The sequence below is a fragment of the Phyllobates terribilis genome, unplaced genomic scaffold (genome assembly GCF_046119375.1).
Source record: "Phyllobates terribilis strain yellow unplaced genomic scaffold, ASM4611937v1 Scaffold_236__1_contigs__length_3049075, whole genome shotgun sequence".
Taxonomy (NCBI): domain Eukaryota; kingdom Metazoa; phylum Chordata; class Amphibia; order Anura; family Dendrobatidae; genus Phyllobates; species Phyllobates terribilis.
The window spans coordinates 1,931,922-1,953,896 of record NW_027362996.1 but is presented as its reverse complement, the minus strand read 5'-3'; the positions used below and the strand labels follow the sequence as shown (position 1 = coordinate 1,953,896).

Here is a 21,975-nt window from a genome sequence, read left to right as displayed (position 1 = left end):
GACCTTCTCTACTCCTGCGTAGTGGTGTACCTGGACGACATCTTGGTCTTCTCTCCGGATCTCCAGACTCACCGGAGGGACGTTCGTCAGGTCCTGCTCAGGCTAAGGCAGAACCATCTCTACGCTAAATTTGAGAAGTGCCTCTTTGAGCAGACCTCGCTTCCGTTTCTGGGCTACATTATCTCTCAGACCGGCCTTCAAATGGATCCTGAGAAACTGTCTGCCATCGAGAAATGGCCCCGACCGGAGGGGTTGAAGGCCATTCAGCGTTTCCTGGGCTTCGCCAACTACTACCGCCTCTTCATACCACACTTCTCTTCCCGGACGGCCCCAATTTCTGCGCTCACCCGTAAAGGTACTAATCCCAAAGAGTGGCCACCCGAAGCAGAGGAGGCCTTTCTTTCCCTTAAACAGGCCTTCTCTTCCGCCCCGGTGCTGCATCGCCCAGATGGCAACAAGCAGTTCTTCCTGGAAGTTGACGCCTCCTCCTCTGGAGCCGGAGCGGTACTTACTCAAAAATCATCTTCCGGGAGGATGGTAACTTGTGGCTTCTTCTCTAAACTCTTCTCCTCCTCTGAGCGCAACTATTCCATAGGAGACCGAGAGTTATTGGCCATCAAACTGGCATTGGAGGAGTGGCGTTACCTGCTCGAGGGGGCTCTTCACCCGGTAATAATTTACACTGACCACAAGAACTTGGCTTACCTCCAGCATGCCCAGAGACTTAACCCGCGCCAAGCCCGGTGGTCCTTGTTTTTTGCTCGTTTTGATTTTGTCCTTCATTTTCGCCCGGCTGACAAAAACGTCAAGGCGGATGCCTTGTCTCGATCCTTTCTGGTGTCTGATCTCGAGGAGGATCCGAAACATATCATCGATCCCGCCAGAGTAATGCAGGTGGCTCCCGTGAGTCTAAATCGTCTTCCTCCTGGTAAGACGTTCGTACCAGTACCTGATCGGGAGAAGATTCTACACTGGGGTCATTCGTCTAAACTAGCTGGCCACGCCGGTCAGAAAAAGACCCTCCAGCTTATTACCCGGCACTACTGGTGGCCTAACCTGCACAAGGATGTAATAGACTTTGTTTCTGCCTGTGTGTCCTGCGCCCGCAACAAAGTTCCGAGACACCTGCCGGCCGGCCGCCTCCTACCTCTGCCAGTACCTGCTGCCCCCTGGCAGCATATAGCGATGGACTTCATTACTGATCTGCCCGTCTCTGCCGGTTGTACGGTCATTTGGGTGGTCGCTGACCGCTTCTCCAAGATGGCTCACTTCATTCCACTGCCAGGTCTTCCGTCTGCACCCGAGCTGGCTAAAGACTTTATCCGCCACATCTTCCGTCTTCATGGCCTGCCCCGTCACATCGTGTCGGATCGTGGGGTACAGTTCACTTCCCGTTTCTGGAGAGCCACTTGTAAATTGCTGGACGTCACCCTGGACTTCTCCTCCGCTTATCACCCACAGTCTAATGGTCAAGTGGAGCGGATCAATCAGAACCTGACCAGTTACCTTCGGCACTTCGTTAATGCCCACCATTCTGACTGGGTGGATCTCCTGCCATGGGCCGAATTCTCGTACAACAATCACGAGAGCGAGTCTTCCTCCAAATCCCCGTTTTTTGTAGTCTACGGTCAGCATCCTCGGATCCCGTTTCCCGTCTCCACCTCGGCGGACAATCCGGCTGCGGAATCTCTTGTTAACAAATTTTCCTCCATATGGGAGAGTACCCGGTCCGCACTCCTTCTGTCATCCGAGCGTATGAAAAGACACGCTGACAAAAAACGTCTGGACCCTCCTCAATTCCGCCCTGGGGATAAAGTCTGGCTCTCGTCCAAATATGTCCGGCTCAAGATCCCTTCCTATAAGTTAGGGCCTCGGTTCATCGGCCCACTGGAGGTCATCAGTCAGATCAACCCGGTGGCCTATAAATTGAAACTCCCGGCCAACTTACGGATCCCTAACTCCTTCCATGTGTCTCTCCTCAAACCTGTGGTACTTAACTCTTTTTCCAAGTCTACAGGTACGCCTCCTGCTCCGGTTTCTGCTGAGGACGAGTTTGAGGTAGAGAACATTCTTGCCACCAAAAGGGTAAGAGGAAAGACCTTTTTCCTGGTAGATTGGAAGGGGTTTGGTCCTGAGGAGAGAACGTGGGAGCCCCGGGAGAACATCCATGCCCCTCTCATCCTAGCTAAATTTCTGTCTGGCCTAAAAAAGGGGGGGCCTAAAGGGGGGGGTACTGTAGTGCCGGCGTCCCTGCCCTCTGCTAGGCAGGGACGCTGCTCCTCTCACCGCTCTGCTCCGTGCCCGGCTTCCTCCCCCCGCTCTGCTGTCAGCGCGCGCTCCGTCCCGGCGTCCTCCTCCTGCTCTGCTCTCAGCGCGCGCCCCTTCCCGGCCCCTGTGCTTAGGGCGCGCGCGCGCACGCTCCCCTCCTCTTAAAGGGGCCGCGCGCGCCGCCCTAAAGAGTCCCCGGCCAATGGCCGGAGGACTTCATCATATATAAGGCACCTCCTCCAAAATGGAGGTGCCCGAGCAATGTTGTTTGCACCTGTGTCTCACCTGTGCTTCAGCCCTCAGGTCCCGTTGCCAGTTACCTGCCAGTTTCCTGCCAGTTTCCTGCTAGTTACCTGCCAGTACCTGCCAGTTACCTGCCTGATTCCTGCCTGAATACTTGTTACCTGTCTGCCAGTCTGAGGTCCGACGGTCTGCCTTACTACTCCTGTCAGTCTGTCTAAAGGACCAGCCTGCCCGCTCACCTGGGAGCGCATATCAGCTACCTGCCTGCTTGCCTGAGGTCCGACGGTCTGCCTTGCTACTCCGGTCAGTCTGTCTATGGACCAGCTTGCCCGCTCACCTGGGAGCGCTTCTCCGTTATCTGCCTGCTTGCCAGCCCGGAGGCTCCGTTGTCACGTGCTGTGACCACCAGCTACTCCAGACTCTTGCCCGCTCACCTGGGAGCGCATCTCCGTTACCTGCCTGCTTGCCAGCCCGGAGGTCCCGTTGTCACGTGCGGTGACCATCAGCTATTCCAGAGACTCTTGCCCGCTCACCTGGGAGCGCTTCTCCGTTACCTACCTGCCTGCCAGCCCGGAGGTTCCGCCGTCACGTGCCGTGACCACCTGCTATTCCAGAGACTCTCGCTTGCTCACCTGGGAGCACACATCTACCACCTGCCTGCTAGCCTACCCGGAGGCTCTGCCATCACAGGTCGTACCTACCCCTTACCCAGAGACTGCCCTGATCACTTGCCGTAACTCCCTGTCCGTTCACCCAGAGACTGCCACCCGCTCCCTTACAAGGGCCGCCCCCTTGTATAGTAGCTCAGAGGTTCCGCCTCCCGGACCCGTTACAGTCCGCCTCCCGGACCCGTTACAGTCTGCAGGCATTAAATGAAAGAAGTCAGTGTTCCAGCAGAAGGAGACAACGTTTCAGAAAAGGCATTGTAGCAAACCAAAAAATAAATTTTAAGCGCAGCAGAGTAACCAGCGCACATACCTGTTAGCTCAGGTGAGTTTAAAAGGCTGCTGTTGATAACAAGGGCATTTGCTAAATAGATGGTGTGTGTGCAACAATATACTGAAAGGTCAATTATATTGTGCAGCTTATCTCACCACCTGTAGTTATTTAGGTGAAAGCTCCAAAATGCTTGCCTAATATGTCTGTTTATCCAAAAGGAAGTAAAAAGGGAGAGCTAGAAAGATAGCATTGCATCACATTACATGGCAATGCAATGCACAGTTGCTGAAGTTGAACCAAAATGAGCTTGTAATCTGGCTTCTGCAACTTTGAACATGAAAAATCCAATGAGGAGAAGAAAAGCAAAGCCAAAGAGTCCATCCCCAAATCCGACAAACAAGCAAAATGAACAAAAAACATTGAATTCAATTCTTTCTGATTTTAGAAACTGCATTAAAGAAGGGGTGCACCGGTCCTGGAGATACTGCAATACCAGGTCAATGCGTGGAGTGGACAGAGCAAGCTCTTTTTCCATCTCCCTGTTCTAAAAATCCATTTAATATATGGTCCCCAGATAGGGGACGTATCAGATATTAAACTGATAAGAACAGATACTACACTTGATCTTAGCCAAAAGGTCGAGAAGCGATAACCAGAATTGGTTTCAAACTACGGAGCCACCCAAGGATCCTAAAAAGTCCATTTGTGGAGATGAGCTCCTGGACTCCCGTTAAGAAGACATGTTGTCAACCTCTAGATCCCTTACATGCCTGCACTTTTCGGCTTGCTGCTGCTGCAATCCACGCGTTTTAGATCTGCATAACTCCACCTCTTTAAACACAGCACCTTCACCCCCTGCTGTTCCCACCCGCCTCAACACCGTTGGAAGGGAGGAGAACCAATTAAGGCGGGGGGTGGGGTGGAACGAGCAGCTGTCTACCCTTAGCAGGAGGGCTCCTGATTACATACCTCTCCTGCTGCTGCTGCTGCTGGCTGTCCAGCAGCAGACTGAAGGTGGCTGCTGCTGTGCACAGGTATATAAAGGCTCAGAGCCTATTATGACACGCGCAGCCAGCGTTCCATTGCCACATTCCATCTACTGCAGGCAGGATACCTGGCTGGCTGAATGTCGCTGAGAAGCTCACAGAGACCGCCATAAGCAACAGTTTAACAGAATGCCACAGACTAATCAACCAAACTTTTTGGGTTGGGTTCTCTTTTATAGTCTGCAGGCATTAAATGAAAGAAGTCAGTGTTCCAGCAGAAGGAGACAACGTTTCAGAAAAGGCATTGTAGCAAACCAAAAAAGAAATTTTAAGCGCAGCAGAGTAACCAGCGCACATACCTGTTAGCTCAGGTGAGTTTAAAAGGCTGCTGTTGATAACAAGGGCATTTGCTAAATAGATGGTGTGTGTGCAACAATATACTGAAAGGTCAATTATATTGTGCAGCTTATCTCACCACCTGTAGTTATTTAGGTGAAAGCTCCAAAATGCTTGCCTAATATGTCTGTTTATCCAAAAGGAAGTAAAAAGGGAGAGCTAGAAAGATAGCATTGCATCACATTACATGGCAATGCAATGCACAGTTGCTGAAGTTGAACCAAAATGAGCTTGTAATCTGGCTTCTGCAACTTTGAACATGAAAAATCCAATGAGGAGAAGAAAAGCAGAGCCAAAGAGTCCAATCCCAAAATCCGACAAACAAGCAAAATGAACAAAAAACATTGAATTCAATTCTTTCTGATTTTAGAAACTGCATTAAAGAAGGGGTGCACCGGTCCTGGAGATACTGCAATACCAGGTCAATGCGTGGAGTGGACAGAGCAAGCTCTTTTTCCATCTCCCTGTTCTAAAAATCCATTTAATATATGGTCCCCAGATAGGGGACGTATCAGATATTAAACTGATAAGAACAGATACTACACTTGATCTTAGCCAAAAGGCCGAGAAGCGATAACCAGAATTGGTTTCAAACTACGGAGCCACCCAAGGATCCTAAAAAGTCCATTTGTGGAGATGAGCTCCTGGACTCCCGTTAAGAAGACATGTTGTCAACCTCTAGATCCCTTACATGCCTGCACTTTTCGGCTTGCTGCTGCTGCAATCCACGCGTTTTAGATCTGCATAACTCCACCTCTTTAAACACAGCACCTTCACCCCCTGCTGTTCCCACCCGCCTCAACACCGTTGGAAGGGAGGAGAACCAATTAAGGCGGGGGGTGGGGTGGAACGAGCAGCTGTCTACCCTTAGCAGGAGGGCTCCTGATTACATACCTCTCCTGCTGCTGCTGCTGGCTGTCCAGCAGCAGACTGAAGGTGGCTGCTGCTGTGCACAGGTATATAAAGGCTCAGAGCCTATTATGACACGCGCAGCCAGCGTTCCATTGCCACATTCCATCTACTGCAGGCAGGATACCTGGCTGGCTGAATGTCGCTGAGAAGCTCACAGAGACCGCCATAAGCAACAGTTTAACAGAATGCCACAGACTAATCAACCAAACTTTTTGGGTTGGGTTCTCTTTTATAGTCTGCAGGCATTAAATGAAAGAAGTCAGTGTTCCAGCAGAAGGAGACAACGTTTCAGAAAAGGCATTGTAGCAGACCAAAAAAGAAATTTTAAGCGCAGCAGAGTAACCAGCGCACATACCTGTTAGCTCAGGTGAGTTTAAAAGGCTGCTGTTGATAACAAGGGCATTTGCTAAATAGATGGTGTGTGTGCAACAATATACTGAAAGGTCAATTATATTGTGCAGCTTATCTCACCACCTGTAGTTATTTAGGTGAAAGCTCCAAAATGCTTGCCTAATATGTCTGTTTATCCAAAAGGAAGTAAAAAGGGAGAGCTAGAAAGATAGCATTGCATCACATTACATGGCAATGCAATGCACAGTTGCTGAAGTTGAACCAAAATGAGCTTGTAATCTGGCTTCTGCAACTTTGAACATGAAAAATCCAATGAGGAGAAGAAAAGCAAAGCCAAAGAGTCCATCCCCAAATCCGACAAACAAGCAAAATGAACAAAAAACATTGAATTCAATTCTTTCTGATTTTAGAAACTGCATTAAAGAAGGGGTGCACCGGTCCTGGAGATACTGCAATACCAGGTCAATGCGTGGAGTGGACAGAGCAAGCTCTTTTTCCATCTCCCTGTTCTAAAAATCCATTTAATATATGGTCCCCAGATAGGGGACGTATCAGATATTAAACTGATAAGAACAGATACTACACTTGATCTTCGCCAAAAGGTCGAGAAGCGATAACCAGAATTGGTTTCAAACTACGGAGCCACCCAAGGATCCTAAAAAGTCCATTTGTGGAGATGAGCTCCTGGACTCCCGTTAAGAAGACATGTTGTCAACCTCTAGATCCCTTACATGCCTGCACTTTTCGGCTTGCTGCTGCTGCAATCCACGCGTTTTAGATCTGCATAACTCCACCTCTTTAAACACAGCACCTTCACCCCCTGCTGTTCCCACCCGCCTCAACACCGTTGGAAGGGAGGAGAACCAATTAAGGCGGGGGGTGGGGTGGAACGAGCAGCTGTCTACCCTTAGCAGGAGGGCTCCTGATTACATACCTCTCCTGCTGCTGCTGCTGCTGGCTGTCCAGCAGCAGACTGAAGGTGGCTGCTGCTGTGCACAGGTATATAAAGGCTCAGAGCCTATTATGACACGCGCAGCCAGCGTTCCATTGCCACATTCCATCTACTGCAGGCAGGATACCTGGCTGGCTGAATGTCGCTGAGAAGCTCACAGAGACCGCCATAAGCAACAGTTTAACAGAATGCCACAGACTAATCAACCAAACTTTTTGGGTTGGGTTCTCTTTTATAGTCTGCAGGCATTAAATGAAAGAAGTCAGTGTTCCAGCAGAAGGAGACAACGTTTCAGAAAAGGCATTGTAGCAAACCAAAAAAGAAATTTTAAGCGCAGCAGAGTAACCAGCGCACATACCTGTTAGCTCAGGTGAGTTTAAAAGGCTGCTGTTGATAACAAGGGCATTTGCTAAATAGATGGTGTGTGTGCAACAATATACTGAAAGGTCAATTATATTGTGCAGCTTATCTCACCACCTGTAGTTATTTAGGTGAAAGCTCCAAAATGCTTGCCTAATATGTCTGTTTATCCAAAAGGAAGTAAAAAGGGAGAGCTAGAAAGATAGCATTGCATCACATTACATGGCAATGCAATGCACAGTTGCTGAAGTTGAACCAAAATGAGCTTGTAATCTGGCTTCTGCAACTTTGAACATGAAAAATCCAATGAGGAGAAGAAAAGCAGAGCCAAAGAGTCCAATCCCAAAATCCGACAAACAAGCAAAATGAACAAAAAACATTGAATTCAATTCTTTCTGATTTTAGAAACTGCATTAAAGAAGGGGTGCACCGGTCCTGGAGATACTGCAATACCAGGTCAATGCGTGGAGTGGACAGAGCAAGCTCTTTTTCCATCTCCCTGTTCTAAAAATCCATTTAATATATGGTCCCCAGATAGGGGACGTATCAGATATTAAACTGATAAGAACAGATACTACACTTGATCTTAGCCAAAAGGCCGAGAAGCGATAACCAGAATTGGTTTCAAACTACGGAGCCACCCAAGGATCCTAAAAAGTTCATTTGTGGAGATGAGCTCCTGGACTCCCGTTAAGAAGACATGTTGTCAACCTCTAGATCCCTTACATGCCTGCACTTTTCGGCTTGCTGCTGCTGCAATCCACGCGTTTTAGATCTGCATAACTCCACCTCTTTAAACACAGCACCTTCACCCCCTGCTGTTCCCACCCGCCTCAACACCGTTGGAAGGGAGGAGAACCAATTAAGGCGGGGGGTGGGGTGGAACGAGCAGCTGTCTACCCTTAGCAGGAGGGCTCCTGATTACATACCTCTCCTGCTGCTGCTGCTGGCTGTCCAGCAGCAGACTGAAGGTGGCTGCTGCTGTGCACAGGTATATAAAGGCTCAGAGCCTATTATGACACGCGCAGCCAGCGTTCCATTGCCACATTCCATCTACTGCAGGCAGGATACCTGGCTGGCTGAATGTCGCTGAGAAGCTCACAGAGACCGCCATAAGCAACAGTTTAACAGAATGCCACAGACTAATCAACCAAACTTTTTGGGTTGGGTTCTCTTTTATAGTCTGCAGGCATTAAATGAAAGAAGTCAGTGTTCCAGCAGAAGGAGACAACGTTTCAGAAAAGGCATTGTAGCACACCAAAAAAGAAATTTTAAGCGCAGCAGAGTAACCAGCGCACATACCTGTTAGCTCAGGTGAGTTTAAAAGGCTGCTGTTGATAACAAGGGCATTTGCTAAATAGATGGTGTGTGTGCAACAATATACTGAAAGGTCAATTATATTGTGCAGCTTATCTCACCACCTGTAGTTATTTAGGTGAAAGCTCCAAAATGCTTGCCTAATATGTCTGTTTATCCAAAAGGAAGTAAAAAGGGAGAGCTAGAAAGATAGCATTGCATCACATTACATGGCAATGCAATGCACAGTTGCTGAAGTTGAACCAAAATGAGCTTGTAATCTGGCTTCTGCAACTTTGAACATGAAAAATCCAATGAGGAGAAGAAAAGCAGAGCCAAAGAGTCCATCCCAAAATCCGACAAACAAGCAAAATGAACAAAAAACATTGAATTCAATTCTTTCTGATTTTAGAAACTGCATTAAAGAAGGGGTGCACCGGTCCTGGAGATACTGCAATACCAGGTCAATGCGTGGAGTGGACAGAGCAAGCTCTTTTTCCATCTCCCTGTTCTAAAAATCCATTTAATATATGGTCCCCAGATAGGGGACGTATCAGATATTAAACTGATAAGAACAGATACTACACTTGATCTTAGCCAAAAGGCCGAGAAGCGATAACCAGAATTGGTTTCAAACTACGGAGCCACCCAAGGATCCTAAAAAGTCCATTTGTGGAGATGAGCTCCTAGACTCCCGTTAAGAAGACATGTTGTCAACCTCTAGATCCCTTACATGCCTGCACTTTTCGGCTTGCTGCTGCTGCAATCCACGCGTTTTAGATCTGCATAACTCCACCTCTTTAAACACAGCACCTTCACCCCCTGCTGTTCCCACCCGCCTCAACACCGTTGGAAGGGAGGAGAACCAATTAAGGCGGGGGGTGGGGTGGAACGAGCAGCTGTCTACCCTTAGCAGGAGGGCTCCTGATTACATACCTCTCCTGCTGCTGCTGCTGCTGGCTGTCCAGCAGCAGACTGAAGGTGGCTGCTGCTGTGCACAGGTATATAAAGGCTCAGAGCCTATTATGACACGCGCAGCCAGCGTTCCATTGCCACATTCCATCTACTGCAGGCAGGATACCTGGCTGGCTGAATGTCGCTGAGAAGCTCACAGAGACCGCCATAAGCAACAGTTTAACAGAATGCCACAGACTAATCAACCAAACTTTTTGGGTTGGGTTCTCTTTTATAGTCTGCAGGCATTAAATGAAAGAAGTCAGTGTTCCAGCAGAAGGAGACAACGTTTCAGAAAAGGCATTGTAGCAAACCAAAAAAGAAATTTTAAGCGCAGCAGAGTAACCAGCGCACATACCTGTTAGCTCAGGTGAGTTTAAAAGGCTGCTGTTGATAACAAGGGCATTTGCTAAATAGATGGTGTGTGTGCAACAATATACTGAAAGGTCAATTATATTGTGCAGCTTATCTCACCACCTGTAGTTATTTAGGTGAAAGCTCCAAAATGCTTGCCTAATATGTCTGTTTATCCAAAAGGAAGTAAAAAGGGAGAGCTAGAAAGATAGCATTGCATCACATTACATGGCAATGCAATGCACAGTTGCTGAAGTTGAACCAAAATGAGCTTGTAATCTGGCTTCTGCAACTTTGAACATGAAAAATCCAATGAGGAGAAGAAAAGCAGAGCCAAAGAGTCCATCCCAAAATCCGACAAACAAGCAAAATGAACAAAAAACATTGAATTCAATTCTTTCTGATTTTAGAAACTGCATTAAAGAAGGGGTGCACCGGTCCTGGAGATACTGCAATACCAGGTCAATGCGTGGAGTGGACAGAGCAAGCTCTTTTTCCATCTCCCTGTTCTAAAAATCCATTTAATATATGGTCCCCAGATAGGGGACGTATCAGATATTAAACTGATAAGAACAGATACTACACTTGATCTTAGCCAAAAGGCCGAGAAGCGATAACCAGAATTGGTTTCAAACTACGGAGCCACCCAAGGATCCTAAAAAGTCCATTTGTGGAGATGAGCTCCTGGACTCCCGTTAAGAAGACATGTTGTCAACCTCTAGATCCCTTACATGCCTGCACTTTTCGGCTTGCTGCTGCTGCAATCCACGCGTTTTAGATCTGCATAACTCCACCTCTTTAAACACAGCACCTTCACCCCCTGCTGTTCCCACCCGCCTCAACACCGTTGGAAGGGAGGAGAACCAATTAAGGCGGGGGGTGGGGTGGAACGAGCAGCTGTCTACCCTTAGCAGGAGGTCTCCTGATTACATACCTCTCCTGCTGCTGCTGCTGCTGGCTGTCCAGCAGCAGACTGAAGGTGGCTGCTGCTGTGCACAGGTATATAAAGGCTCAGAGCCTATTATGACACGCGCAGCCAGCGTTCCATTGCCACATTCCATCTACTGCAGGCAGGATACCTGGCTGGCTGAATGTCGCTGAGAAGCTCACAGAGACCGCCATAAGCAACAGTTTAACAGAATGCCACAGACTAATCAACCAAACTTTTTGGGTTGGGTTCTCTTTTATAGTCTGCAGGCATTAAATGAAAGAAGTCAGTGTTCCAGCAGAAGGAGACAACGTTTCAGAAAAGGCATTGTAGCAAACCAAAAAAGAAATTTTAAGCGCAGCAGAGTAACCAGCGCACATACCTGTTAGCTCAGGTGAGTTTAAAAGGCTGCTGTTGATAACAAGGGCATTTGCTAAATAGATGGTGTGTGTGCAACAATATACTGAAAGGTCAATTATATTGTGCAGCTTATCTCACCACCTGTAGTTATTTAGGTGAAAGCTCCAAAATGCTTGCCTAATATGTCTGTTTATCCAAAAGGAAGTAAAAAGGGAGAGCTAGAAAGATAGCATTGCATCACATTACATGGCAATGCAATGCACAGTTGCTGAAGTTGAACCAAAATGAGCTTGTAATCTGGCTTCTGCAACTTTGAACATGAAAAATCCAATGAGGAGAAGAAAAGCAGAGCCAAAGAGTCCATCCCAAAATCCGACAAACAAGCAAAATGAACAAAAAACATTGAATTCAATTCTTTCTGATTTTAGAAACTGCATTAAAGAAGGGGTGCACCGGTCCTGGAGATACTGCAATACCAGGTCAATGCGTGGAGTGGACAGAGCAAGCTCTTTTTCCATCTCCCTGTTCTAAAAATCCATTTAATATATGGTCCCCAGATAGGGGACGTATCAGATATTAAACTGATAAGAACAGATACTACACTTGATCTTAGCCAAAAGGCCGAGAAGCGATAACCAGAATTGGTTTCAAACTACGGAGCCACCCAAGGATCCTAAAAAGTCCATTTGTGGAGATGAGCTCCTGGACTCCCGTTAAGAAGACATGTTGTCAACCTCTAGATCCCTTACATGCCTGCACTTTTCGGCTTGCTGCTGCTGCAATCCACGCGTTTTAGATCTGCATAACTCCACCTCTTTAAACACAGCACCTTCACCCCCTGCTGTTCCCACCCGCCTCAACACCGTTGGAAGGGAGGAGAACCAATTAAGGCGGGGGGTGGGGTGGAACGAGCAGCTGTCTACCCTTAGCAGGAGGGCTCCTGATTACATACCTCTCCTGCTGCTGCTGCTGCTGGCTGTCCAGCAGCAGACTGAAGGTGGCTGCTGCTGTGCACAGGTATATAAAGGCTCAGAGCCTATTATGACACGCGCAGCCAGCGTTCCATTGCCACATTCCATCTACTGCAGGCAGGATACCTGGCTGGCTGAATGTCGCTGAGAAGCTCACAGAGACCGCCATAAGCAACAGTTTAACAGAATGCCACAGACTAATCAACCAAACTTTTTGGGTTGGGTTCTCTTTTATAGTCTGCAGGCATTAAATGAAAGAAGTCAGTGTTCCAGCAGAAGGAGACAACGTTTCAGAAAAGGCATTGTAGCAAACCAAAAAAGAAATTTTAAGCGCAGCAGAGTAACCAGCGCACATACCTGTTAGCTCAGGTGAGTTTAAAAGGCTGCTGTTGATAACAAGGGCATTTGCTAAATAGATGGTGTGTGTGCAACAATATACTGAAAGGTCAATTATATTGTGCAGCTTATCTCACCACCTGTAGTTATTTAGGTGAAAGCTCCAAAATGCTTGCCTAATATGTCTGTTTATCCAAAAGGAAGTAAAAAGGGAGAGCTAGAAAGATAGCATTGCATCACATTACATGGCAATGCAATGCACAGTTGCTGAAGTTGAACCAAAATGAGCTTGTAATCTGGCTTCTGCAACTTTGAACATGAAAAATCCAATGAGGAGAAGAAAAGCAGAGCCAAAGAGTCCATCCCAAAATCCGACAAACAAGCAAAATGAACAAAAAACATTGAATTCAATTCTTTCTGATTTTAGAAACTGCATTAAAGAAGGGGTGCATCGGTCCTGGAGATACTGCAATACCAGGTCAATGCGTGGAGTGGACAGAGCAAGCTCTTTTTCCATCTCCCTGTTCTAAAAATCCATTTAATATATGGTCCCCAGATAGGGGACGTATCAGATATTAAACTGATAAGAACAGATACTACACTTGATCTTAGCCAAAAGGCCGAGAAGCGATAACCAGAATTGGTTTCAAACTACGGAGCCACCCAAGGATCCTAAAAAGTCCATTTGTGGAGATGAGCTCCTGGACTCCCGTTAAGAAGACATGTTGTCAACCTCTAGATCCCTTACATGCCTGCACTTTTCGGCTTGCTGCTGCTGCAATCCACGCGTTTTAGATCTGCATAACTCCACCTCTTTAAACACAGCACCTTCACCCCCTGCTGTTCCCACCCGCCTCAACACCGTTGGAAGGGAGGAGAACCAATTAAGGCGGGGGGTGGGGTGGAACGAGCAGCTGTCTACCCTTAGCAGGAGGGCTCCTGATTACATACCTCTCCTGCTGCTGCTGCTGCTGGCTGTCCAGCAGCAGACTGAAGGTGGCTGCTGCTGTGCACAGGTATATAAAGGCTCAGAGCCTATTATGACACGCGCAGCCAGCGTTCCATTGCCACATTCCATCTACTGCAGGCAGGATACCTGGCTGGCTGAATGTCGCTGAGAAGCTCACAGAGACCGCCATAAGCAACAGTTTAACAGAATGCCACAGACTAATCAACCAAACTTTTTGGGTTGGGTTCTCTTTTATAGTCTGCAGGCATTAAATGAAAGAAGTCAGTGTTCCAGCTGAAGGAGACAACGTTTCAGAAAAGGCATTGTAGCAAACCAAAAAAGAAATTTTAAGCGCAGCAGAGTAACCAGCGCACATACCTGTTAGCTCAGGTGAGTTTAAAAGGCTGCTGTTGATAACAAGGGCATTTGCTAAATAGATGGTGTGTGTGCAACAATATACTGAAAGGTCAATTATATTGTGCAGCTTATCTCACCACCTGTAGTTATTTAGGTGAAAGCTCCAAAATGCTTGCCTAATATGTCTGTTTATCCAAAAGGAAGTATAAAGGGAGAGCTAGAAAGATAGCATTGCATCACATTACATGGCAATGCAATGCACAGTTGCTGAAGTTGAACCAAAATGAGCTTGTAATCTGGCTTCTGCAACTTTGAACATGAAAAATCCAATGAGGAGAAGAAAAGCAGAGCCAAAGAGTCCATCCCAAAATCCGACAAACAAGCAAAATGAACAAAAAACATTGAATTCAATTCTTTCTGATTTTAGAAACTGCATTAAAGAAGGGGTGCACCGGTCCTGGAGATACTGCAATACCAGGTCAATGCATGGAGTGGACAGAGCAAGCTCTTTTTCCATCTCCCTGTTCTAAAAATCCATTTAATATATGGTCCCCAGATAGGGGACGTATCAGATATTAAACTGATAAGAACAGATACTACACTTGATCTTAGCCAAAAGGCCGAGAAGCGATAACCAGAATTGGTTTCAAACTACGGAGCCACCCAAGGATCCTAAAAAGTCCATTTGTGGAGATGAGCTCCTGGACTCCCGTTAAGAAGACATGTTGTCAACCTCTAGATCCCTTACATGCCTGCACTTTTCGGCTTGCTGCTGCTGCAATCCACGCGTTTTAGATCTGCATAACTCCACCTCTTTAAACACAGCACCTTCACCCCCTGCTGTTCCCACCCGCCTCAACACCGTTGGAAGGGAGGAGAACCAATTAAGGCGGGGGGTGGGGTGGAACGAGCAGCTGTCTACCCTTAGCAGGAGGGCTCCTGATTACATACCTCTCCTGCTGCTGCTGCTGCTGGCTGTCCAGCAGCAGACTGAAGGTGGCTGCTGCTGTGCACAGGTATATAAAGGCTCAGAGCCTATTATGACACGCGCAGCCAGCGTTCCATTGCCACATTCCATCTACTGCAGGCAGGATACCTGGCTGGCTGAATGTCGCTGAGAAGCTCACAGAGACCGCCATAAGCAACAGTTTAACAGAATGCCACAGACTAATCAACCAAACTTTTTGGGTTGGGTTCTCTTTTATAGTCTGCAGGCATTAAATGAAAGAAGTCAGTGTTCCAGCAGAAGGAGACAACGTTTCAGAAAAGGCATTGTAGCAAACCAAAAAAGAAATTTTAAGCGCAGCAGAGTAACCAGCTCACATACCTGTTAGCTCAGGTGAGTTTAAAAGGCTGCTGTTGATAACAAGGGCATTTGCTAAATAGATGGTGTGTGTGCAACAATATACTGAAAGGTCAATTATATTGTGCAGCTTATCTCACCACCTGTAGTTATTTAGGTGAAAGCTCCAAAATGCTTGCCTAATATGTCTGTTTATCCAAAAGGAAGTAAAAAGGGAGAGCTAGAAAGATAGCATTGCATCACATTACATGGCAATGCAATGCACAGTTGCTGAAGTTGAACCAAAATGAGCTTGTAATCTGGCTTCTGCAACTTTGAACATGAAAAATCCAATGAGGAGAAGAAAAGCAGAGCCAAAGAGTCCATCCCAAAATCCGACAAACAAGCAAAATGAACAAAAAACATTGAATTCAATTCTTTCTGATTTTAGAAACTGCATTAAAGAAGGGGTGCACCGGTCCTGGAGATACTGCAATACCAGGTCAATGCGTGGAGTGGACAGAGCAAGCTCTTTTTCCATCTCCCTGTTCTAAAAATCCATTTAATATATGGTCCCCAGATAGGGGACGTATCAGATATTAAACTGATAAGAACAGATACTACACTTGATCTTAGCCAAAAGGCCGAGAAGCGATAACCAGAATTGGTTTCAAACTACGGAGCCACCCAAGGATCCTAAAAAGTCCATTTGTGGAGATGAGCTCCTGGACTCCCGTTAAGAAGACATGTTGTCAACCTCTAGATCCCTTACATGCCTGCACTTTTCGGCTTGCTGCTGCTGCAATCCACGCGTTTTAGATCTGCATAACTCCACCTCTTTAAACACAGCACCTTCACCCCCTGCTGTTCCCACCCGCCTCAACACCGTTGGAAGGGAGGAGAACCAATTAAGGCGGGGGGTGGGGTGGAACGAGCAGCTGTCTACCCTTAGCAGGAGGGCTCTTGATTACATACCTCTCCTGCTGCTGCTGCTGCTGGCTGTCCAGCAGCAGACTGAAGGTGGCTGCTGCTGTGCACAGGTATATAAAGGCTCAGAGCCTATTATGACACGCGCAGCCAGCGTTCCATTGCCACATTCCATCTACTGCAGGCAGGATACCTGGCTGGCTGAATGTCGCTGAGAAGCTCACAGAGACCGCCATAAGCAACAGTTTAACAGAATGCCACAGACTAATCAACCAAACTTTTTGGGTTGGGTTCTCTTTTATAGTCTGCAGGCATTAAATGAAAGAAGTCAGTGTTCCAGCAGAAGGAGACAACGTTTCAGAAAAGGCATTGTAGCAAACCAAAAAAGAAATTTTAAGCGCAGCAGAGTAACCAGCGCACATACCTGTTAGCTCAGGTGAGTTTAAAAGGCTGCTGTTGATAACAAGGGCATTTGCTAAATAGATGGTGTGTGTGCAACAATATACTGAAAGGTCAATTATATTGTGCAGCTTATCTCACCACCTGTAGTTATTTAGGTGAAAGCTCCAAAATGCTTGCCTAATATGTCTGTTTATCCAAAAGGAAGTAAAAAGGGAGAGCTAGAAAGATAGCATTGCATCACATTACATGGCAATGCAATGCACAGTTGCTGAAGTTGAACCAAAATGAGCTTGTAATCTGGCTTCTGCAACTTTGAACATGAAAAATCCAATGAGGAGAAGAAAAGCAGAGCCAAAGAGTCCATCCCAAAATCCGACAAACAAGCAAAATGAACAAAAAACATTGAATTCAATTCTTTCTGATTTTAGAAACTGCATTAAAGAAGGGGTGCACCGGTCCTGGAGATACTGCAATACCAGGTCAATGCGTGGAGTGGACAGAGCAAGCTCTTTTTCCATCTCCCTGTTCTAAAAATCCATTTAATATATGGTCCCCAGATAGGGGACGTATCAGATATTAAACTGATAAGAACAGATACTACACTTGATCTTAGCCAAAAGGCCGAGAAGCGATAACCAGAATTGGTTTCAAACTACGGAGCCACCCAAGGATCCTGAAAAGTCCATTTGTGGAGATGAGCTCCTGGACTCCCGTTAAGAAGACATGTTGTCAACCTCTAGATCCCTTACATGCCTGCACTTTTCGGCTTGCTGCTGCTGCAATCCACGCGTTTTAGATCTGCATAACTCCACCTCTTTAAACACAGCACCTTCACCCCCTGCTGTTCCCACCCGCCTCAACACCGTTGGAAGGGAGGAGAACCAATTAAGGCGGGGGGTGGGGTGGAACGAGCAGCTGTCTACCCTTAGCAGGAGGGCTCCTGATTACATACCTCTCCTGCTGCTGCTGCTGCTGGCTGTCCAGCAGCAGACTGAAGGTGGCTGCTGCTGTGCACAGGTATATAAAGGCTCAGAGCCTATTATGACACGCGCAGCCAGCGTTCCATTGCCACATTCCATCTACTGCAGGCAGGATACCTGGCTGGCTGAATGTCGCTGAGAAGCTCACAGAGACCGCCATAAGCAACAGTTTAACAGAATGCCACAGACTAATCAACCAAACTTTTTGGGTTGGGTTCTCTTTTATAGTCTGCAGGCATTAAATGAAAGAAGTCAGTGTTCCAGCAGAAGGAGACAACGTTTCAGAAAAGGCATTGTAGCAAACCAAAAAAGAAATTTTAAGCGCAGCAGAGTAACCAGCGCACATACCTGTTAGCTCAGGTGAGTTTAAAAGGCTGCTGTTGATAACAAGGGCATTTGCTAAATAGATGGTGTGTGTGCAACAATATACTGAAAGGTCAATTATATTGTGCAGCTTATCTCACCACCTGTAGTTATTTAGGTGAAAGCTCCAAAATGCTTGCCTAATATGTCTGTTTATCCAAAAGGAAGTAAAAAGGGAGAGCTAGAAAGATAGCATTGCATCACATTACATGGCAATGCAATGCACAGTTGCTGAAGTTGAACCAAAATGAGCTTGTAATCTGGCTTCCGCAACTTTGAACATGAAAAATCCAATGAGGAGAAGAAAAGCAAAGCCAAAGAGTCCATCCCCAAATCCGACAAACAAGCAAAATGAACAAAAAACATTGAATTCAATTCTTTCTGATTTTAGAAACTGCATTAAAGAAGGGGTGCACCGGTCCTGGAGATACTGCAATACCAGGTCAATGCGTGGAGTGGACAGAGCAAGCTCTTTTTCCATCTCCCTGTTCTAAAAATCCATTTAATATATGGTCCCCAGATAGGGGACGTATCAGATATTAAACTGATAAGAACAGATACTACACTTGATCTTAGCCAAAAGGCCGAGAAGCGATAACCAGAATTGGTTTCAAACTACGGAGCCACCCAAGGATCCTGAAAAGTCCATTTGTGGAGATGAGCTCCTGGACTCCCGTTAAGAAGACATGTTGTCAACCTCTAGATCCCTTACATGCCTGCACTTTTCGGCTTGCTGCTGCTGCAATCCACGCGTTTTAGATCTGCATAACTCCACCTCTTTAAACACAGCACCTTCACCCCCTGCTGTTCCCACCCGCCTCAACACCGTTGGAAGGGAGGAGAACCAATTAAGGCGGGGGGTGGGGTGGAACGAGCAGCTGTCTACCCTTAGCAGGAGGGCTCCTGATTACATACCTCTCCTGCTGCTGCTGCTGCTGGCTGTCCAGCAGCAGACTGAAGGTGGCTGCTGCTGTGCACAGGTATATAAAGGCTCAGAGCCTATTATGACACGCGCAGCCAGCGTTCCATTGCCACATTCCATCTACTGCAGGCAGGATACCTGGCTGGCTGAATGTCGCTGAGAAGCTCACAGAGACCGCCATAAGCAACAGTTTAACAGAATGCCACAGACTAATCAACCAAACTTTTTGGGTTGGGTTCTCTTTTATAGTCTGCAGGCATTAAATGAAAGAAGTCAGTGTTCCAGCAGAAGGAGACAACGTTTCAGAAAAGGCATTGTAGCAAACCAAAAAAGAAATTTTAAGCGCAGCAGAGTAACCAGCGCACATACCTGTTAGCTCAGGTGAGTTTAAAAGGCTGCTGTTGATAACAAGGGCATTTGCTAAATAGATGGTGTGTGTGCAACAATATACTGAAAGGTCAATTATATTGTGCAGCTTATCTCACCACCTGTAGTTATTTAGGTGAAAGCTCCAAAATGCTTGCCTAATATGTCTGTTTATCCAAAAGGAAGTAAAAAGGGAGAGCTAGAAAGATAGTGTAGCACCCTGAGGATTCGGCTGCTACAGGGGTATTGCACCTCAACCCAGAGGTGTGATATTCCACTCCCGGGCAAGGATGGAGTGTGGATTTGAGCTCGGTAGGCTGCATGCACTACACACATCCCATTTCCGAGGAGCAGACCGACGGTACTCCCACTTAGAAATGTGCAGGTACGACCGAGTCTGTTCCTGGCTGGAGTGGGAGGGGGGTGGAACATCCCATGTAGTGTAGGGGCAGATAGGGGGTGCAGTCTGGGTAGAGATAGGAGCTCATTGGGTGCTGGTCACCTGAGCTCACACATAGAGGGTGTATATAAGGTGGGCACCAACTAAGAACAGGGTCAGATGCAGAGAACAAGTCAGGAGCATAGGAGAAGAAGGACCCAGAGTGAGAGAGGAGAAGAGAGAGAAAGACCCAGAGGGGGAAACAGCAGAGAGGACCCAAGAACCCAAATTAAAGCACCGGGTGAGGAGTCGGCATCAGGGTACCGGAACCCAAGCTGGTGGGGGTAAAAACATTCCCCAGCCAGAGACCGGAGACCGTGGGCAGCGTTTGCCACGGTCACCCACCACATCCACCCCGAAGGCACACCACATGAAGGGTCAGGGAACCCAGGGCCAAGGGTGTCCCAACAGAAGGCCCGAGGGAGCTGGACCTAGGTGGATCACTGGTGGGGACGGCCAGAGAACGGGACAGAAGGAGAGCTCAGGGCCACGCTCCGGACTTGTTTGGGGGTTGGCTGGATCCAGGACCTAGTGGACGCAGCACGGCTCGGGTGGTCACTCGAAGCTGGAGTGACCAGTACAACATCTGGAGTAAGTAAACACCCTTAACTGCACAACCCGACTCTGTCTTCATTGCCGTCTGCACTGCACCACCACAACCCCCATCCTCTGCACCTGTCCCCTCTGAGGCTATACCCCTCCCGTTGGGGGTTATCCCACCAAGCTGCGCACCCACCATCAGCCTCAGCGGACCCTGCTGCAGCGGCGGCCACAGTGACCGCATCACAACGGGTGGCGTAGTCGACACAAAAGAACTCTTAATAACATCTGTAGGACTGCCACATAACACTGAGTTTGACGCCCTGGGCACGGGCCGGGTCACAGCCGCTCGGAGACTACAACCCCCCATCTGATCCGGTGCCGGGTATTCCCCTCAAAAAGGAATATGTCCCAGGGGGCGCGTCAATAGCATTGCATCACATTACATGGCAATGCAATGCACAGTTGCTGAAGTTGAACCAAAATGAGCTTGTAATCTGGCTTCTGCAACTTTGAACATGAAAAATCCAATGAGGAGAAGAAAAGCAAAGCCAAAGAGTCCATCCCCAAATCCGACAAACAAGCAAAATGAACAAAAAACATTGAATTCAATTCTTTCTGATTTTAGAAACTGCATTAAAGAAGGGGTGCACCGGTCCTGGAGATACTGCAATACCAGGTCAATGCGTGGAGTGGACAGAGCAAGCTCTTTTTCCATCTCCCTGTTCTAAAAATCCATTTAATATATGGTCCCCAGATAGGGGACGTATCAGATATTAAACTGATAAGAACAGATACTACACTTGATCTTAGCCAAAAGGCCGAGAAGCGATAACCAGAATTGGTTTCAAACTACGGAGCCACCCAAGGATCCTGAAAAGTCCATTTGTGGAGATGAGCTCCTGGACTCCCGTTAAGAAGACATGTTGTCAACCTCTAGATCCCTTACATGCCTGCACTTTTCGGCTTGCTGCTGCTGCAATCCACGCGTTTTAGATCTGCATAACTCCACCTCTTTAAACACAGCACCTTCACCCCCTGCTGTTCCCACCCGCCTCAACACCGTTGGAAGGGAGGAGAACCAATTAAGGCGGGGGGTGGGGTGGAACGAGCAGCTGTCTACCCTTAGCAGGAGGGCTCCTGATTACATACCTCTCCTGCTGCTGCTGCTGCTGGCTGTCCAGCAGCAGACTGAAGGTGGCTGCTGCTGTGCACAGGTATATAAAGGCTCAGAGCCTATTATGACACGCGCAGCCAGCGTTCCATTGCCACATTCCATCTACTGCAGGCAGGATACCTGGCTGGCTGAATGTCGCTGAGAAGCTCACAGAGACCGCCATAAGCAACAGTTTAACAGAATGCCACAGACTAATCAACCAAACTTTTTGGGTTGGGGTCTCTTTTATAGTCTGCAGGCATTAAATGAAAGAAGTCAGTGTTCCAGCAGAAGGAGACAACGTTTCAGAAAAGGCATTGTAGCAAACCAAAAAAGAAATTTTAAGCGCAGCAGAGTAACCAGCGCACATACCTGTTAGCTCAGGTGAGTTTAAAAGGCTGCTGTTGATAACAAGGGCATTTGCTAAATAGATGGTGTGTGTGCAACAATATACTGAAAGGTCAATTATATTGTGCAGCTTATCTCACCACCTGTAGTTATTTAGGTGAAAGCTCCAAAATGCTTGCCTAATATGTCTGTTTATCCAAAAGGAAGTAAAAAGGGAGAGCTAGAAAGATAGCATTGCATCACATTACATGGCAATGCAATGCACAGTTGCTGAAGTTGAACCAAAATGAGCTTGTAATCTGGCTTCTGCAACTTTGAACATGAAAAATCCAATGAGG

General features: G+C 47.3%; 13 non-coding genes across 13 annotated transcripts; all 13 read right to left on the bottom strand.

Moving 5' to 3' along the window:
• Positions 1-3,909: 3,909 nt before the first annotated feature.
• On the bottom strand, positions 3,910-4,100 carry LOC141216641 (U2 spliceosomal RNA). Its single transcript, XR_012285666.1, has one exon. It is a non-coding gene; the product is annotated as a U2 spliceosomal RNA (small nuclear RNA).
• Positions 4,101-5,216: 1,116 nt separating this feature from the next.
• LOC141215726 (U2 spliceosomal RNA) lies at positions 5,217-5,407 on the bottom strand. The gene has a single exon (XR_012284779.1). It is a non-coding gene; the product is annotated as a U2 spliceosomal RNA (small nuclear RNA).
• A 1,112-nt stretch (positions 5,408-6,519) lies between these two features.
• LOC141216699 (U2 spliceosomal RNA) lies at positions 6,520-6,710 on the bottom strand. Its single transcript, XR_012285722.1, has one exon. It is a non-coding gene; the product is annotated as a U2 spliceosomal RNA (small nuclear RNA).
• Positions 6,711-7,826: 1,116 nt separating this feature from the next.
• On the bottom strand, positions 7,827-8,017 carry LOC141215724 (U2 spliceosomal RNA). The gene has a single exon (XR_012284778.1). It is a non-coding gene; the product is annotated as a U2 spliceosomal RNA (small nuclear RNA).
• A 1,112-nt stretch (positions 8,018-9,129) lies between these two features.
• Positions 9,130-9,320, bottom strand: LOC141215723 (U2 spliceosomal RNA). The gene has a single exon (XR_012284777.1). It is a non-coding gene; the product is annotated as a U2 spliceosomal RNA (small nuclear RNA).
• Positions 9,321-10,435: 1,115 nt separating this feature from the next.
• On the bottom strand, positions 10,436-10,626 carry LOC141215722 (U2 spliceosomal RNA). Its single transcript, XR_012284776.1, has one exon. It is a non-coding gene; the product is annotated as a U2 spliceosomal RNA (small nuclear RNA).
• A 1,115-nt stretch (positions 10,627-11,741) lies between these two features.
• Positions 11,742-11,932, bottom strand: LOC141215721 (U2 spliceosomal RNA). Its single transcript, XR_012284775.1, has one exon. It is a non-coding gene; the product is annotated as a U2 spliceosomal RNA (small nuclear RNA).
• A 1,115-nt stretch (positions 11,933-13,047) lies between these two features.
• LOC141216293 (U2 spliceosomal RNA) lies at positions 13,048-13,238 on the bottom strand. Its single transcript, XR_012285331.1, has one exon. It is a non-coding gene; the product is annotated as a U2 spliceosomal RNA (small nuclear RNA).
• Positions 13,239-14,353: 1,115 nt separating this feature from the next.
• LOC141216316 (U2 spliceosomal RNA) lies at positions 14,354-14,544 on the bottom strand. The gene has a single exon (XR_012285354.1). It is a non-coding gene; the product is annotated as a U2 spliceosomal RNA (small nuclear RNA).
• A 1,115-nt stretch (positions 14,545-15,659) lies between these two features.
• On the bottom strand, positions 15,660-15,850 carry LOC141215720 (U2 spliceosomal RNA). Its single transcript, XR_012284774.1, has one exon. It is a non-coding gene; the product is annotated as a U2 spliceosomal RNA (small nuclear RNA).
• A 1,115-nt stretch (positions 15,851-16,965) lies between these two features.
• Positions 16,966-17,156, bottom strand: LOC141215719 (U2 spliceosomal RNA). Its single transcript, XR_012284773.1, has one exon. It is a non-coding gene; the product is annotated as a U2 spliceosomal RNA (small nuclear RNA).
• A 1,115-nt stretch (positions 17,157-18,271) lies between these two features.
• LOC141215718 (U2 spliceosomal RNA) lies at positions 18,272-18,462 on the bottom strand. The gene has a single exon (XR_012284772.1). It is a non-coding gene; the product is annotated as a U2 spliceosomal RNA (small nuclear RNA).
• A 2,313-nt stretch (positions 18,463-20,775) lies between these two features.
• LOC141215717 (U2 spliceosomal RNA) lies at positions 20,776-20,966 on the bottom strand. The gene has a single exon (XR_012284771.1). It is a non-coding gene; the product is annotated as a U2 spliceosomal RNA (small nuclear RNA).
• Between the last annotated feature and the right edge of the window lie 1,009 nt (positions 20,967-21,975).